Source organism: Somniosus microcephalus, chromosome 10 (assembly GCF_052327205.1).
Source record: "Somniosus microcephalus isolate GS21.2 chromosome 10, FLI_Smic_1.0, whole genome shotgun sequence".
Taxonomy (NCBI): Eukaryota; Metazoa; Chordata; class Chondrichthyes; order Squaliformes; family Somniosidae; genus Somniosus; species Somniosus microcephalus.
The window spans coordinates 143,547,526-143,561,666 of record NC_140996.1 but is presented as its reverse complement, the minus strand read 5'-3'; positions in this window follow the sequence as shown (position 1 = coordinate 143,561,666).

The window sequence follows — 14,141 nt, the reverse complement described above, 5'->3', positions numbered from 1 at the left end:
ACCGCAAGTCTTCCATGCCATGTGGAGGGAGGTAGCCCAGCAGGTCTCGGGCAGCACTGTGGTCCCCCGGACCCACACACAGTGCAAGAAGAAATTTATCGACCTCACTCAGGTGGTCAGGGTGAGTGAATGTGTCAACAAATGCTACGTACTGCTATCTGAACCACAGTCTGCACACACTGGCCAAAGCACCACACCCCCAGCACTCACCCACCAACAATCTCTACCTACCAACACTCACACCCACATCTCACACCTTGCACACAATGACAGCTATTCAACTATGGCAGGCACATCTCCCAAACACATTGCTCCACACTCACTCACACACTTTCCTCTCTTCTGCAGGCCAAGGTCACTCACAACAAGAAGGAGCAGGAGCGCACAGGCGGAAGACAACCTGACACCCAACCACATTCTGAGCTGGAGGGAAGAGTGCTGCAAATCATTGAGCACCAGGCGGTGGGTGCCGTGGCCACCAGTGTCATTGACCCCCTTGGGGACAACAACGATATGTTCATCCCTACTCCTTCTTCTCACATCCCACTTCCCCCTCACCCCGCAAGTCTTTCCCACTTTCCACCAATCATGCTGTATACATGCCATTCTCCCTTCCTACCCACCTCCCCTCACCTTAACCTGACTCTTGTGCCTTTATGCTTTCAGATAATGAGCAAGCAGCTGAGCAGCCTGTCCCTGAGGGGAAGGAGAGGAGGAGGAAGAACACACCGCATCACTGCATGTCTCACCCGCAGGCACCAGCTCAGATACTGGCACTACGCGTTCTTTAGAGGCTAGTATAGTAGTGGGATCTGCACAGGGTAATGCACCTGGGATGAGCGGGCTGCAGCAAGGCCAGGGGGAAAGGGTAGCTCAGGAGTCAGCTCCCCGGAGGGCGAGTTCACACGCGAGTTCTGCTGCACAGGACTCAGATGAGGACCTCGATGGGGAGGCCTTCAGAAGAAGGGTGATGGGTTTGCATATGGAGATGATAGGTGCAATGGCAAGGGTGCCCGAGAGCCTCTTGGCAATGATAAGGAGCGTGGAGGAGTCTGCCTCCAACATTGCACAGAGCTCTGCGCACACCATGGAGCCCATCATTTGCAGTCTGCAAAGGATGGTGGACTCTCAGAGAGACCGTGGTGACCCAGACCTCATGCCACGTGTGGTGGGCAATGTCGCAGCTTCCATTGCAGCACAGGCAGAAGCGACGCAGTGTCTTAGTGCTGTAATGCAGTCTATGCTTGGTGCCATTCAATCGCAGACTGATCTCATGCAGTCTCAACTTGATGCCACACAAACTCTGACTGCTGCCATCGTGGCTGGCTCGATCACCGCCTACCAGGGCTTTCACGGTGTCGCAGACCGCCAGCAATCTGTGCTCCAGCAGATTGGTAGTGATGCTGAGGTGCTGTCCTGGGGGAGTGCCAGTGGGTCAGTGCAGCAGGAACCTACTGTTCTCTCTCAGGATGACAGCTTTCCTGCTCCCACCACTGCCACTCTGCCATTGCCCTTGTCGCTGCCTGTCATCCAGCCAACCCAGACTGCTGCCGCCCATGCTGAGGTGGTGCAGTCTACAGCCGGGCCTTCCAGGTGCAGAATTGGTCGAGGGCATCCTGCAAGGCCATCTGAAGTCTCCAGCACGAACACTCAACAACCTACCACCCACCGTGCTGCAGCCACTGGGCCAACACCTCGTAGGAGCACTGGAGTAGGCAAAGGCACTGTAACGAGAGGCACTAAGGGATTGCACAAAGGTGAATAGCTAATGTTGTTGTAAATATGTGTTCACTGATTATTGATAAATTTATTAATTGGCTTTGGATGATTTTGTGATGTCTCTCTTTTCAGCTTTGCGCTGTGAAATGGCCTGTGACAGGGATGGAATGATGAGGATGTGGTGACCAACGGGGATCTGGGGTTTAATTTATTGGAACCGCAGTCTGATGAGGTGGTCACGGACCACCCTTCCGGAAGGTCAATTGAGTGGCTGCCTCCCCCCTTGCTCCTGTTCCTCCTCTTCTTCCTCCTCCTCCTCGTCTTCTTCTTCCTCCTCGTCCTTGTCTTCCTCCTCCTCTCCCTTTTCCTGAGGTGGTCCCGCAATCCCTGGTGGCAAGGGCTGGGCCCTCATGATGGCCAAGTTGTGGAGCATGCAGCAGACCACGATGAAATAGGACACCCACTCAGCTGAGTACTGGAGTACTCCTCCCGAGCAGAACCATTGCATGAGCACCCCGATGGTCTGCTCAATGATGTTTCTGGTGGCAGCATGGCGTGTTGGGGTTGCAGAGTGGAGTCATGAGCCAGATGGAGAGCAGATAGCCTTTGTCTTCGACCAGCCAGCCGTGAGCTTGATGTGGTGGCTCAAAAAGTGCTGGTACACCAGTCTGGCACAGGATGAAGGCAACGTGGCTGCAGCCAGGATAGCGGGCATTCATATTGAGGATTCGCTGGCTGTGGTCGCACACCAACTTCATATTAAGTGAGTGGTGACCTTTGCGGTTATGGAAGACCTCAGCATTGTTATGCGGTGCCTGCAAAGCCATGTGGGTGCAGTCAATGGCGTCCTGCAGCATGGGGAAGCCCGCTATCCCATGCATGTTCATCCTGCTTCTCTCTGGTGATGGGGAAGGAAATGTAGTCCCTTCTCCTACTGTAGAGAGCCTCTGTGACCTCCCGGATGCAGCGATGGATGGCGAACTATGAGATGTTTGATATATATCTCATGTTGCAGACTGGAAGGAACTGCTGGCAAAGAAATTGAGGCGACGGTGACCTTGACTGCCACTGAGAGAGCCATGGTCGCCCTGATCTGAGGCTCAAGGTCTGGTTGCAGGAGGTGGCAATTGGAGGTAGAAAAAGTGCTCTCGGAATACCCTCAGAAGGCAAGGCCTCCTGTTGAAAGCCCTGATGGCTCTCCTCCTGCCTCTGGCCATATCTTGCAATCTTTCTTGCTGCCTCCGCTCCCTCTGCAGTAGATCCTGGAGAGCGAGGTTGACTGCCAGTACAGCCCCCATTAATGTAACTTTGAAATGTTGTCAGAATAAATGTAACAAATTTTTAGTAGCCACAACACTCCTGATACTAGAGATCCTTTAAATGACTGAATTAAACTCTTGCACAATCGCAAACTGAAAAGGAAGCAGTGAAACAGCACTAACCTGACAACTGTGACTGATCCCTTTAAATATCGTCCCTGGAGCCGCCATCCGCCTGCTTCACACCTCCTCTTCCTGTCGCGGCGAGGCGCTAAGACAGGGGACGATAATCAATTTGGCAGATCGGGCCCTCAGTGAGCGTTCCATGCTCATTGACGTCACAATCTGCCTGGCACTAAAGCCCCAGGTGCTAATTGTTAGCAGCAGCATTAAGGGGCGACTGGATTTCACGAGCGGCGCTGGATTCGCCTCGCCCTGGCGCTACTTCATTATCACCCCATTAGTGCCCCCGCCAGGTGCTAACGGGAGGCGCTAACCAACTGAATTTCTCCCCCATAATGTTCTGCACAGGTGTGCCAGGACAGATGGTGCTTCCTTTTCACTTTCTCTCCCTTACCAGCAAGCCTCAGCTTTGGTCAGATCTGGGGAGGATGGCGCTACTTGTGCAACTGTTAAGTATTATCCTGTGTGAACCAACAGTGGAATAACAGAACATTAGACCCAGGAACATGACTTCTTAACAGAAAATATTAACCATGATGATTACTTATATTGTCGCTGGAAAAATATTCAAAATATATTTCTGTGCCTTTTAACATGGAAGACCACAGCTAACATGCAAGAGATTTTTTCATCAATACTGTAACATTGTAAATTCTGTGCAGGATATGTGAAAGGAAAAAAGCAGGTCGAAACTGCAGGGCAAAAAAGTGACTTTATTGCATAACTGTCACTTCATATCTACAGTGATTTCTGCCTCAAGACCTTCCAGCAACTTACCCTGTGACAGTTACTTTGCCCTACCCCTCAGCTGACTACACACTACACCATAAAATGTGGGTTAAGGACTTTCCAGTATTCATTCACAAGTAAACAAAACATAGGCATTAAATCAACAAAGAAAATGATGTGAACTAACTTTATATTAAATCATTAATTTAACAAGACTCAATGAAAACCTTGTCCACAAACAATTACACTCAGGAAACCTTTGACCTTTTTATCTGAGGATAAAAACAGAATTCTGGGCAATAATTAATTCAGAATATTCTATGAATTGAGGCATAAAACTAACTAGGTTTTAATAATAACAGATGCCAATATTTGTCTTACTGCAGTAGAAAGACTCGTATTTATATAATTTATCACATTGAAGTGCTTCACATACAATGAATTACTTTGCAATGCAATGACTATTGTTATGTAGCTAAACACTACAGCCATTTTGTGCATATCAAAATCCCCCAAACAACAATGAGATGAAAGACCAGTTAATTTGGTTTTAGTTGTAATAACTGAGGGGAAAATGTTCCCTGACACTGGGAGAACTCTCTCCTCCTCTTCAAATAGTGCTTTGGGATCTTTAACATCCACCTCTGCAACATCGCATGCCTCTGGCCCTATCTTATTTCACTGCTGCCTAATGCACATTTTTGTCACCTCTGGGCTCAATTGCTCTTTGCTGGTCTCTGATTCTCCACCCGCCATAGATTCCAACTTGTCCAAAACTCGGCTATCTGTATCCTGTTTCATACTAATTTGTACTTGTCCATCATCTCCATCTTTTTTGACATGTTACTGGCTTCCTGTTCCCAAATGATTTAATTTTGAACGCTTTGGGCAGGATTTTCATTGGGCCGTGGAGTCGGGATTGGAGGCATGTGGGGGGTTAAAATCCCGAAATCAGGGGTCCCGACCCCATCCTGCACCCAAACCCACCTCCATGCCAGTTTCAATTAACTGCCTGTTAACAGGTAGTTAACAGGCAGTTTTTAGCCTAATCCCTATTTTTAATGCTGAAGTGTGGGATTCCCGACGGCTCCAAACCACGCCAAGTTTGCGAGGTGGGCCGTCGGGTTGAAGGACTTGGAGGGGTCGAGATGTCGGTGTTCAGGTGAGTGATGTGTGCATGAGTGCAAAGGTACGTGTGTTTGGTGTGTCTAAAGAGTTTAAAGAAGTTTAAATGACCTTTTCTTACCTTTTCAGCCTTCCTTCCTTTAGGTCTCGGGAGTCCCTCATCTCACCGGCACAGAAAGCAGAATGGCCGCGAGCTGTCAAAAGTGACAGCCTTCAGCTTTCTGTGCAGGAGAGATTTCTAACTGAGTCTGTGGAGAAGGACTCAGGTTAGAAGTAAGACTGTCAGTGTTTGACAGCTTCAAACAGCTGTGAAACGCTAATATTTCATCTGTCTAAACCTCTTGACAGATGAAATTTCAGTCTGTGACGTCACCTGTTGCCGGGTGGCCCTTAATTGGCCTGCTGAGCCCGCTGGGCGGGCTCAACAAGGTCAATCAAGTTAAAATCGCATGGATTGGCCACATCTCGATGGAGGCGGGACTACAACCCCGAAAGTTGTAGTCCCACCTCCTACCCGACTCCTGAATGAAAATCCAGCCCTTTGTCTTCATTTTCAAATCCCTCCTTGGCCTTTCTCCTACCATTGCAACTCCCCCATACCCTTCAGTCTTCTGACCCTTATGTCTGCATTCCCCTATTCTTTCATCCCACTAATAGTGACAGAACTTTTAGCTGCCACAACCCTACTTTCTGTGGCTCATTCCAAAAGTCCTCCACCTCTTTATTTCTCTTATTTTTAAAACTTTTTAAAACCCCATTTTTTTAACTCAACTTTCTGTCAACTTAGAACTTTTCCACCAAGCTTTGGTGTCCATTTATATTTATGTTTTTCCCCTCATCAAAGCGCTTTTAACATGTTTCTGTGTTAAGGAAGCTGTATAAATGCAAATTGCTATAGGACATTTGAACCACTGAAACAGATAGCCAAGGCCTCAGTTCAATGTCTCATCCAAGAAAGGATGGCACCTCTGGTGATGCAGCACTCCCTCAGTTCAGCACTGGAGTGTCAGCCTAGATTATGAGATCAAGTCCCAGAATGGGGATTGAGCTCGCACCTTCTAACTGCTACCAATTAATTCAAACTGACACATTCACCCTATAGCAGAGAGTTTATTCCGATGTGTATCTGAGAAAATAATATTGCCTGGAGATGACCCTGGAATTTACCTCAGGTTCTGTCTGTTCACTGAAAATGGATGCGAGGAATCAGAACCTTCAGCCTCATAAACTTGTCACATGGTTTTATTTCTAGCAACCGCAGCCCACAACAACCCTGAAAATAGTTGATTTGTGCTCAGATGCAAGACAATTGTCATTCACAATATAAAATTATGTCATAAAACCAGTGACAACTGAAGGCAGAAATCCCAATAGAAACACTCTGTGATTGATTCCCTTGACTGATAGTTGGCCTCTATCTCCGGGCTAGGAAATGTGGGGGGAAATATCAGCCATAGCTCTTCTGATCACCGTCCTGTGATCCCTGTTGATGGACAAGAAACAAAAAGTTTGATTCTCTTCCATGATCCTGCCTGTAATGGAGAAAGAGACAAAATCTAATGGTGGGGCCAACCACCCTGACCTGGATTTCCCTCCCCTGCCGGCACCTCCACTGGCTGCCCCTTCATTCCTCTTCCACTGCGTGAAAATGGTGACATTGAATGGAGGTGGGAACCTGGTCTCTGGCAGATTTTTCTGGCATCAATCTGCATTTTTCAGGACCATCAGGCCGAAGTAGGCACCAGGAATCGATGGTAACAGGCCCAAGGTCCCCTATTGAAGAGAACGGGCTTTGTAGTGGCCGCCTCTCCCTCCAATCCAGTCCCCACTAATCTTCCTGTATAGCCATCAGTCTGTGCCAAGGCCTACGAGGCTGCTGATTCCGTGATCTTCAGCACTTCTCTGCTCCTTTAAACTCCAAGTGGCCTCCTCTGGTCCTTCAGCGGCAGTCCCGTTGCAGAACTCCTTGGATTTTGCGGCTGGCTATTGGTGGGTTCCCTCTTCATGGTGGGAATCCCCACAGAAGCCCCCCATGTACGGGAAGCCATACCCCGCCAGAATACCACTGCTGGGAGGGGAAACCAGCCCAGAGTTAGTGTAAATGGGTGTTGCTGCGATTGGAGGAACCTTGCAAGTGGTCAGTGCTGCATTCACTTTTGATCTCACCATGTGTGTGTATATATTTTTTATATATATAAGGATTTGGACTTGGGTATAGGCACACAATCTTTAAATATGCTGCTGACATAAAAAGTAGGGGGTTTGGCAAACAGTGAGGAGAACTTTAAAAGACTTAAGGAAGACATAGAGGGGGTGAACTTCGATAAGGCCTGAAAACGGGCACGAGCACTGCGATGTGAGATGTGCCCATGCCCGTTCAGAAGGCACCGGCAGCACATCAATTTGGTGCTGCATGCTAATTAACATGATAGGAGCGCACAGCCGAGCGACGAACACACTGCTGACAGACTGTGTGCTCAACAGGGGGCCGAAGTTCGCGTCACTGGAACGAGGCCAGCTTTACTTAAAGCTAGCCTACTCCTTTTCAAGGCCAGTCTCTGGCTCTTAAAGCTGAACTGCCATCTGCACATAAAAAAATTACAAATCCTTCAGCACTAGATAGTCTGCAGCTCTTGAAGCTGAACTGCCCTCTGCACATAAAAATTGCTAAAAGTGCTTCAGCACTAAAACAAATGGCTCAACAGGCCAGGGAAGGGGCACCCAGGGTCTCGGATGCAGCACTCCAGCTTTGTGCAGGTGGTCAACACTGGAAGAGAGATCGTCTATCCACAGGAGGCCAGGAGGTCCTCCAGAAGGAAGGATGTGGGACCAGATCACTGAGGCGGTCACTGCCAGCAGTGTCATCCCCAGGAGCTGGCTCCAGTGCCCAAAGAAATTTCATTACCTCAGATGAGTGGTCAAGGTCAGTGAATGCATCATCAAAAGCCGTCTCCCAGCAACTGCACCACTAGCCTCACACACTGCTCAATGCATGACCACCCCCATCACTCACCTACCAACAATCTCTACCAAACACGAGGCACACCTCATGTTCCTAGCTTCACCTCACCCCCTTGAAGGAGACGGTGCTGGCCACACTTGGCAGGGCATGGCTGAGCCCTTGGCCAGTGGCAGGACTGAAAGAATACAAAATGCTGATATTCTCATATGCTATCCTCCTTCTCACGTTCCACTTCCCCCTCATCCCATAATCTCTTCTGATTTCAAAGCTGCACATGGTGTAAGCATGCACCTCTTGCTTTACCCCACTCCCCTAACCACAACCCTACCCTTGTGCCTTCCTCATTTCAGACACCCAAGAAATCCAGGCTGCCCAGCCAGCGGTTGACCAAGAAGAAGGAGAGGAGAGTGAAGAAGAAGGAGAAGAAACAGAAACACCATCACTCGATTACACACTCCCAGCCACCAGATGCTTGAGGTCGTCCTGCAAAGCCATCTGCAGTGTCCCTCCTGAAAGTCAGCAGCCTTCCACCAGCCATGCTGCAGCCATTGGGGTAGCACTACGTAACATCACTAGGATAGGCAAAGGCACATGCAAGACAGTCACTAAGGGAATGCACAAGGGTGATTAGTTGATGTTTTGATGGAATATTGGATGGATATATGGATAAAGTTGGATTGGAAAGTTTGCTTTGTGGTGGCTTTTATTTCAGCATTGTGGCCAAGAGGACACTGTGATGGTCAGTAACGGAGGGAAGGTAATGTGTGGGGCAAATTTTAAAAGGAGAATTGGGGTTGTGTTCACTGGTACCACAGGTGGGTGATCCTGGCCAGAAAGGTGCTGCCTGGCTTGCCTCCTTCCTTCTGCTTTTTCCTCTTCTGCATTTTCCTCGTCTGCCTTTTCCTCTTCTGCTTCCTCCTCTCTGTGTGAGCAGCTTGTCCCCTTTGCTGTCTCTGCTGCTTCTCCACATCATGCTGCAGCCCAAGGTGGACTGCAACTAGATCCCCCAGGACTGGGAGTAAGTGATATTCTCAGAGGCCTTCCATTAAGAGCCAAAGCCTTGTCAACATCCAGCAGCACTCCCTGCACACTTTAACAACTTTTTAAATGTATTGCACCAAGCCACTACTCCGATAAAATTTAAAAAGAAAGTCCAATAGCAAAAATCTAAACTTACCTGAAAGCTGTCTGTGTCGCTTTAAGAAGCAGTGGCAGTGTCTTTGTTGTACTGCGACACGCACGTTCTTCCATGCGTGGTTTGGAAACGGTGATATCAAGAGTGGCGATGTTGATAATCACAGATCGTGTGTCAATTCAGGCGTTGCAAACTGATTGATGTCGAGATCTGCATCATTTAAATGTGGGCGGTGAGCACAGTCAATGGCAGCGCTGCCGACCTGCCCAAAATGGCGGCCGCCACTATTAAGGGAAAATTGGATAAACATTTGAAGCAGAGGCAGAAACAGGGCTTTGGGGAGAGAACAAGGTAGTGGGATTAATTTTGGATTGCTCTACCAAAGAGGTGACACAGACAGAAGGGGTTGAATGGCCTCCTTCTGTACTGTAAACATCTATGTTTGTATGTGATAACTAATGCAAAAATCTCAGTGAGGCAATGCAAAGGTATTAAAAGCATAGAAGTTGTGAACTATTTATCATTTTCTATTACAATAAGAACCCAGTTAAACTTAAACAACTATTAATATATATATATTATATATATATGTTACTGCTATTATTCACTTGTTGCATTACTGTTTAGAAATTCTTTGGCACTTAAAGCCTAAAATGAGTGTCAGCTGTGGTGTTTTTCTACTGCCTTCAGAGACTAGGAGGATGTCATGAAAGCTTATCATAACACCAACAGTTGATATAATCCGAAACGCGTCCTTTCTTTGTTAACTGACCATGCTATGAATTTTAGCGAAACGCCAGGGCAAGTGAAAAGACTCTCAGGTATACAGGGAGCCAGGGCTTACCTGTGGGAGTACCGTGAAACATGGAAGCCAAAAATATTTTGAGTAATGAAGAAGGTAAAAGTAGCCCTAAAAATGTAAGGCCCATCTCCTCAGATGTTAATGAACCTGTAAAAAATCTCCAAAACCTCTGCTTGAAAAGAAAATGAGGGAGATAGCTGCAGGCTGATGTTGCTAAAGTCAATCTCTGAAGCAGAGCATGGCAGAGTGTCAGGAGAAAGCTGAGGTCCTTTGTAGCGAGAGAATCCGAGTACAGGAACAAAGATGTCTTGCTGCAGTTGTACAGGGCCTTGGTGAGACCGCACCTTGAGTATTGTGTGCAGTTTTGGTCGTCTTATCTGAGGAAGGATGTTCTTGCCCTGGAGGGAGTGCAGCGAAGATTCACCAGACTGATACCTGGGATGGCAGGAATGACGTATGAGGAGAGATTGGGTCGATTGGGCTTATACTCGCTGGAGTTTAGAAGAATGAGAGGGGATCACATTGAAACTTATAAAATTCTAACAGGACCAGACAGACTAGATGCAGGAAGGATGTTCTCGATGGCCGGGGAGTCCAGAACCAGGGGTCACAGTCTAAGGATAAGGGGTAAGCCATTTAGGACTGAGATGAGGAGGAATTGCTTCACCCAGAGAGTGGTGAACCTGTGGAATTCTCTACCACAGAAGGCAGTTGAGGCCAATTCATTAAATATATTCGAGAAGGAGTTACATATATTTCTTAAGGCTAAAGGGCTCAAGGGATATGGGGAGAAGGCAGGGACAGAGTACTGAGTTTGGATGATCAGCCATGATCTCATTGAATGGCGGAGCAGGCTCGAGGGGCCGAATGGCCTACTCCTGCTCCTATCTTCTATGTTTCTATGGCCTAGAAATTGGGTTGGGGCACCAAAGTGGCGCCAAAGTCGCCTGAGCGCAGGAATTAGCGCAGCGTTCGAGGCTTTAGCGATCATCAGATATTCAGTTTCATTGCCCCTAGAGGGAGACGAGGCGAGGCTCGAGGTGCTCCGCGTCCCTCTTAGGGCGCTGGAACTGAATATCGCAGCACAACGTGCTGCGGCGCCACACGCTGCGGCACGGCACGCTGCGGTACTGCAGGCCTTCCTCCCATTGTTAAGGGGGAGGGGCCTGCAACAGCGCGATCCCCGCTCGCGAGTGCCGGTAAACGAGCCCGGCACCAAGGAGAAGTGCCGGGCTCTCGGGAAACAGCCGGCAATGCCGCGGTGAGGGGGGGGGTCAGGAGGCCGGGGACGGAGGTGCTGGCAGGCGGCCGCCCCGCACCTCCACCTTAACTCGCGCCGCTGCCGGCACAGCAAGGCCCCATGAACCGGGCGCGAGTAGCGAACGGCGCAACTGCGCCGTTCGCTACCAAATATCGCGAACGGGGCGCGAATGAGGCGCTGCGCACACCGATGACGTCATCGGTGGCGGCGCAGCGCAAATGGCTAACGCCACCATTAGCGCCCCTGCTGAATATTGCGGGAGGCGCAGCCAGTGGCGCTACAGCCACTGACTGCCTCTTTAGGCGCTAACAGGTGGCGCTACTCACCCAATTTTTCCCCCTATGTTTCTATGTCCTTTTCAGGGGTGTGGAGTGGAAAAGTCACAACTAAATCTTTTTGGTTACTGGCAGACTTACCATGTATTTTTAGCATTTTCTCTTTTCATTTCACATTTTCTGCATTTGTGTTTTTTTAACTTCTCCCATTTTCTTGAGGACTTTGGGTATATCTTTCCCATGCCTTTTCTCTGCCTATAACAATTTTCATGTCATGTTCTTTTAATGTCTTTTCCTTGCATCACAGAGATGAGTCTTTACATATCATTCACCAGTATTCATCTCAATCATGTTTTGAGATTTCAGAATATGTCCCCACAGGGTGGGGAAAGCTGGGTATAATTTATGTTAAAAATGCTACTATTGTGCTAAATGTAGCTCTTAAGGGGTTATATTAACAGGACAGCAGGGCTGAGAGGTATAGATTATGTTTCAGATGGAGTGTCTGAACCAATACAATAGCAATTGCGGAACACCTCCGTTCAGTCCATAAGGGGGACCCCGAGCTTCCGGTCGCCTGTCACTTTAATTCACCGCTCCACTCCCACTCAGACCTCACTGTCCTCGGCCTCTTGCATTGTTCCACGAAAGCTCAGCGTAAGCTTGAGGAACAGCACCTCATCTTTCAATTAGGCACTTTACAGCCCTCTGGACTCAACATAAAGTTCAACAATTTCAGATCATAACCTCGGCCCCTATCACATATATATTTTTTATCCACACTTTTTGTTTGTGCTTTTTTTCTCTCTCACTTGGCAGCTGTCTTTCATTCTGCCAGCGCAATTTACACTCCATCTAGAGCCAGCCTTTGTTTCTTAACCTGTCCCATTAGCTCCTCTTGCCTTGAATATCTCTTAATGCCTCTTTACTTCTCCTGCCTTCCATCCTATCACAGACCTTCCCTTTTATTCTTTCATCCTCTCCCCCATTTCCCAGCCCCTAAACTTGCTTTAAAATCTGTTCCTTTTCCTGTTTTTTTCCAGTTCTGACTGTAGTGTATGTACCTTTAAGAGCCCCTGTGTACTGTAATACCGGTAGTGACCACTCGGGTATATAAGCCTGTATAGCGTCTTGTATCTTTTAGTTCACCTCCAGACTTTGTTCAGTAAACACCTGTTAAACCAACTCCTGCATTCCGTGTCTCCATTAACACACGGATACAACAGTGGCGACGAATTGGAAACGGACTTACCTGCAATTCGGCAGCACCTCAAGGAGATGGATTCCTCAGACGAAGGTCGAAGAAAAACAAAACAACTGTGGTTGCACCAGCTAGCCGGGCTGGTGGCAGGTACTGCACTAATCCTTCCTGGGCGGCGGGCTGGGGCTCGATTGGGTGGCTCTGCAGTGGGGCCGAGCAGCGAGTCGGAAGGTGGAGGCAAACAGAGACGGAGGGTGGAGCACTCGGGAGACGGCCGGCGCTGCAAAGCAGGTCGGCGTTCGGACCAAGCAGAGGGAGGGAAAAGTCTCCAACTATTAAAAATATCTGTGTAAATAAAAACCGCGGAGAACAGCGTTGTCAGCAGCGGCAGCGGCGGGAAAGCGCGGGAGGCACCATTTTTTCTCGGCAGGGAAGAAAGGAAAGCGCGGGAGGCGCCATTTTTGATTTTCAGGATGCCTAAGACTGGCAATATTACTGCTTTCGATAGTAATATAGAGGATTGGACCACATATGTGGAAAGAGTGGAGGTATATTGCACAGCGAATGAAGTAGAGGATGATAAAAAGGCATCGGTACTTCTAAATCTGATGGGCGCAAGGACATACGGGCTGTTACGAAACTAAACGGTTTATCGCGCCTACCGTTGCCAACGGTAGAAGAGGCACCTACAGTGGACCCAGTGGAGATGTTCCACTCAACCATAGTGGAATGTCTACCAGTAACAAATTCTACCATTGAAAAGGAAACGAGAAATGACCCGACTCTCTCACGAGTCTACGATTTAAGGGTGAAGGGATGGCCAGCACAATGACACCACTGTTGCCAGCATTCTCGCAAAGAAGAGAACAGCTGTCAGTGTGCCGAGGAACCTTGATGTGTGGATCCAGAGTGGTGATTCCACCCAAACTCCAGGATAAAGTGCTAAAGGAGCTTCACGAGGGGCATCTGGGTGAAGAACCTAGCCAGAGCGTTTGTGTGGTGGCCAGGTATCGATGGAGACATCGAAGAAATGACCAAGAACTGTCTAGGATGCCAGAAGGTCCAAAACGCCCCACCACAAGCCTATCTACATCCATGGGACTGGCCCTCATCTCCATGGCAAAGGGTACATATCGACTTTGCTGGTCCATTAATCGCGGTGGATGCACACTCCAAGTGGCCGGAGGTAATAAAGATGTCCTCCACCACCACGGAAAAAACCATCACAGTATTAAGGACCATATTTGCCAGGAATGGGCTGCCTGAACAGATCTGTTCTGATAATGGACCGCAATTTGTGTCCGAAGAATTCAGGAAGTTCTTAAAAAAACAATGGGGTTAAGCACTACACGTCCGCCCCATACCATCCCGCCACCAATGGATTAACTGAAAGGTTTGTCCAGACCTTCAAGAAGGCCATAAAGGCCATGGGTAATGAGGACATAAATCTACAACATAAGGTAGATAACTTCTTGTTTGCGTACAGGAAT